This window comes from Penaeus vannamei, chromosome 20 (assembly GCF_042767895.1).
Source record: "Penaeus vannamei isolate JL-2024 chromosome 20, ASM4276789v1, whole genome shotgun sequence".
Classification (NCBI taxonomy): Eukaryota; Metazoa; Arthropoda; class Malacostraca; order Decapoda; family Penaeidae; genus Penaeus; species Penaeus vannamei.
Window position 1 is genome coordinate 12332519 of NC_091568.1, and position 5000 is coordinate 12337518.

Genomic DNA, 5000 nt, shown 5'->3' on the forward strand with positions numbered 1-5000 from the left:
CCTTCCTCTCCTCTCTTTCCTTCTTCTCCTACTCCCCCCTTTTCCTATCTCTCCTTCCTCCTCCCTTTCCCATCCTCCCTGCTCTCTCTCCATCCCACCTCCTCCTTTCCCTTGTCTCTCCATCCCGTTCTCCTGTCCTCTTCTCCCACCCTTTCCTCCTTCCCCCCTCCCCCTCTGCATCCCATCCTCTCTCCCTCTTTCCTCATTATCCCACTCCTCCCTCTCCTTCTCTCTGCTGCCTCTCTTTCCCTACCCCTGCCTCCTCCCCTACATCCAAACTCTTTCCCTCTTCCACCACTTCCCTGCCTCCCTTCCCCTTTCCCAAACCACCCTTATCCCACCTCTCCTCCCTCCCCACTCCCTCACTAGCCTCAGCCTGCTTCTCACTCTCCAACTCTCCCTCCCCAACCAATACCCTACTGAACGAACTCCCTGCTTCCCCCCTCAACCTCTCCTTACCTCCCCCTTCACCCATGCCCCATACCAGAACTCCTCTCCCCCAACCCTTCCAACCCGATTCCTTCCCCCCCCACCCACCCCCTTCCCCCGCAACATCCCTCCCCCCACCCAACACCCTCCCCCACCCTTCCAGATTCTTCCTCGTCCTCTCAGCACGTCAAACACCGGCCTGAAGGGAAACAAACACTCGTCCATCACGCCTTCGTCAGGAGGAATTCACTTCGGCGGGAGGGTCGGCCACCGTAGGGGTTGGAGGAGGGGGTTTGGGGAGAAAGGGGGTTGGGGAGAAAGGGGGTTGGGGGAGAAAAGGGGGTTGGGGAGAAAGGGGGTTAGAAGAGGGGGTTGGAGGGAAGTTGGAGGAAGGGGTTACTGAGGGAAGGGGTTGGGGAGAAAAGGGGGTTGGGGAAGAAGAGGGTTGGGGAAGAAAGGGGTTATGGGGAGATAGGGGTTGGGGGAGAAAGAAAGGGGGTTGGGGATGGTGGGGTTGGGGAGAAAGGGGGTTGGGGAGAAAGGGGGTTGGGGAGAAAGGGGGTTAGAAGAGGGGGTTGGAGGGGTTGGAGGAAGTGGGGTTGGAGGAAGGGGTTGGGGAGAAAAGGGTTGGGGAAGAAGAGGGTATGGGGAAGAAAGGGGTTATGGGAGGAGATAGGGGTTGGGGAGAAAGGGGTTGGGGAGAAAGGGGGTTGGGGAGAAAGGGGGTTGGGGAGAAAGGGGGTTGGGGAGAGAAGGGGGTTAGAAGAGGGGGGTTGGAGGAGGGGTTGGAGGAGAGGGCTGGAGGAAGGGGTTGGGGAAGAAAAGGGGTTGGGGAAGAAAAGGGTTGGGGAAGAAAGGGGTTGGGGAAGAAAGGGGTTATGAGATAGGGGTTGGGGAGAAAGGGGGTTGGGGAGAAAGGGGGGTTGGGGAGAGAAGGGGGTTGGGAGAAAGGGGGTTGGGGAGAAAGGGGGCTGGGGAGGAAAGGGGGTTGGGGAGAAAGGGGGGTTGGGGAGAAAGGGGGTTAGAAGAGGGGGGTTGGAGGGGGTTGGAGGAAGGGGGTTATAGGAAGTGGGGTTGGGGAGAAAGGGGGGTTGGGGAGCAAAGGGGTTGGGGAAGAAGAGGGCTGCCAGAAGAATGGGCTTATGGGGAGATAGGGGTTGGGGAGAAAGGGGTTGGGGAGAAAGGGGGTTGGGGAGAAAGGGGGTTGGGGAGTAGGGTGGTGTGGAGAGAAAGGGGTTGGGGAGAAAGGGGTTTGGGGGAGAAAGGGGCTTTGGGAGAAAGGGGTATTGGGGAGAAAGGGGCTTTGGGGAGAAAGGGGGGTTAGATAGAGGGGGGTTGGAGGGGGTTGGAGGGGGTTGGAGGAAGGGGTTGGAGGAAGGGGTTGGGGAGAAAGGGGGTTGGGGAGAAAGGGGGTTGGGGAGAAAGGGGGTTGGGGAGAAAGGGGTTGGGGAGAAAGGGAGGGGCTGGGGAGAAAGGGGCTTGAGGGAGAAAGGGGGTTGGGGAGAAAGGGGGTTTGGGGAGAAAGGGATTTGGGGGAGAAAGGTGCTGGGTTTGGGGAGAAAGGGGGTTGGGGATGAAAAGGGGTGGGGGAGAAAGTGGGGTTGGGGAGAGAAAGTGGGTTGGGGAGAAAGGGGAGAGTTGGGGAGAAAGGGGGTTGTGGAGAAAGGGGGTTGGGGAAGAAAGGGGTTATGGGGAGATAGGGGTTGGGGAGAAAGGGGTTTGGGGAGAAAGGGGGGTTGGGGAGAAAGGGGGTTGGGGGGAAGTTGTAAGAGGGTTGGGGAGGGAAAGGAGGTTGGGGAGAAAGGGGGTTGGGGAGAAAGGGTTGGGGAGAAAGGGGGTTGGGGAGAAAAGGGCCAGGGCTAGGGAGAAAGGAGGGTTGGAGGAGAAAGGGGTTCAGGTGAGAAAGGGGGTTGGAGGAGTATATGGGGCTGGGGAGGTTGGATCAGGGGGTTTGGGGAGGTGCGGGGTTGGGGAGAAGGGGCTGGGGGAGAAAGGGGGTTGGGGGAGAAAGGGGGGTTTGGGGAGAAAGGGGGTTGGGGAGAAAGGGGTTGGGGAGAAAGGGGTTGGGGAGAAAGGGGGTTGGATGAGAAAGGGGGGTTGGGGAGAAAGGGGGTTGGGGAGAAAGGGGGTTGGGGAGAAAGGTAGCTTGGGGGAGAAAGGGGGGTTGGGGCAGAAGGGGTTGGGGAGAAAGTGGGTTGGGAGAAAAGGGGTTGTGGGAGAAAGGGGTTGGGGAAGAGAAAGGGGGTTGGGGATAAAGGGGCTGGGGAGAAAAGGGGTTGCAGAGAAAGGGGTTGGGGAGAAAGGGGGTTGGGGAGAAAGGGGGTTGGGGGCGGGGGAGAAAGAGGGGTTAGAAGGGGGCTAGGAGGAGGAGGAGGATTGGAGGACGGATTGGAGGAGGGTTAGAAGAGGAGGGTTGGAGGGGGGTTAGAGGAGGGGGTTGGGGGAGGAGTGGTTGGGGGTAGGGTTGGGAGGAGGGTTTGAGGAGGGAGGTTGGAGGACGCTGATTGGAGGGGGTTGAGAAGGGGGGCTGGAGGAGGTGTTGGAGGAGGAGGGGGTTGTAAGAGGGGGTTGGGAGGAGGGAGGGTGGCTGGAGAGGGGGTTGGGGGAGGGTGGTGGAAGGGGGATGGGGGAGGGAGGGGGGTTGGAGGAGGGAGGTTGGGGAGGAGGGTGTTGGAGGGAGGAAAGGGAAGGAGAAAGGCGTGGCTAGGATGGGGGGGGGGGTCAAGGGTGAGCTTAGTACAGGTATAGGATTGGGAAATAGGATGAGTCGTGGGCTATGAGGTTGAGGGATGAGGTTAGGATAGGAGGATAGGATGGGAGAGGACAAGGACGAGGATAAAATCAAAGAGGGCTTTGAATGGGTTAAAAAAATGGAGAAAAAAAAATGCCTCCTCGTTTTTTTCATATTCTTCCAATTTTCTCATTTTTCAATTAGTACTTTTTTTTTCTTTTTCTTTTGACCCTGATTAGATTATATGACTTTTTTCCCCCTTTGACGGAGGCTCGGATAAAACCTTTCATTTCAAAATGTACTTTCATTTTTTTTCACCTTCAGAAGGATTATTATTTATTATTTTGATCCTGGCGTAATAACGGATATTTATCATTTCTTTACTTACTGAAGAATTATTTACACATCAGTTCTATGCTTAAAAGATAAAGAAACTGCCAGAATTACTGTATGGTTTACTGTAAAAACGTTCCTGCTTAATCCAATCTTTTCATGTGTAATGTAATCCATTTGTGTTTAATTTCATCTGCATAATTTGCCACTAGTTTAAGTACCGTAATTTCGCAGCCATTCAGCATTCACAAAGGGACTGTGTAACTACCGCATTACAAAAGTCATTTTCCTGCCATGGTCCTTAATTATGACTTCGCTCTAAATCCCTTTGTACGTATATAACAACAACATGCATCAACCATTGCAGAAACTACAGCTCGTACATAGAAAGCCGTGCACATTATTCACGTACGCATCACACACGTATACATTACCCATGGTTTATGTATCAGGATCAGCGGGCGTAGATTAATTCTGAAACTCGGCGTATGTAGATTTGCGAACACCTGAGGAGGAGAGTGACTTCGGCGTCGAAATTATGATCATCTTGAGCCCCAAGATCTGCATTGACCCTCGCTACCAATGGCGATGGGCGATCAAAGGCAATCTATATGCAAATCGCGACATCGTTCTCTGTCTTGTGTTCCTTTGTGGCGACGACGTTATCGTGGATAGAGAAGAGATAGAGAACAAAAGTCGGTGTCCCTCACTTTGGCTTTCTCTCGCGTCCGTTCCTCCGCGGCTCACTTCTCACTCCTCACTTCTTACTTCTCACTTCGCACTCCTCGCTTCTCCTTTCTTCTTTCTCACTACTCACTCCTCACTTCTTACTTCTCACTTCGCACTCCTCGCTTCTCCTTTCTTCTTTCTCACTTCTCACTCCTCACTTATCCCTTCTCACTTCTCTTCCCCTGTTCGTGGCTATTTGTGGGTTATCATTTTTTTCTTGGTTGTTAGGATCTGGTTGTTTCCCGTGGTTAGTTGTCTTCGTGTGGTTGTCTGTCTGGTTGTCTCTCTGGTTTGTCTCTGTTTAGCTTTTTTTCCGTTTGTCTTTTGCTCTTGGTTGTTCGTCTCTGTCTGTCTGGTTTGTTTGTCTTATTTGACAGTCGTTTCTGGTTGTCTCTTTGATTTCTCTGTCTCTTTATTTCTCTATTTTTTTCATTATCTATGTACATTTCAGACTTAAAGCGAAAACCCGAGTTCAGGAACAAGAGATCAGATTTACATATATAATTCATGCGTTTGATCAACAAATATGCATTATTAATATCTTTTAATGTAATTTTTAGATTTGTTTTCGTGAATTATATATACGGACAAGTTTTCATATTCACAGCACATCATTTATTTTGATTTTTAGGAACAGTGGAACGGTAGCTGTTGTTGCTCCTCCTAACCTTTTTGCACTTAAAGGAGACCCCCCTAAAATATATCCCATTTTCTGTGGCCATTTTTCAGGAGTTAGAGATCATTTGATGTAAAAAGATATTCTTACTTTGTTTTGGAC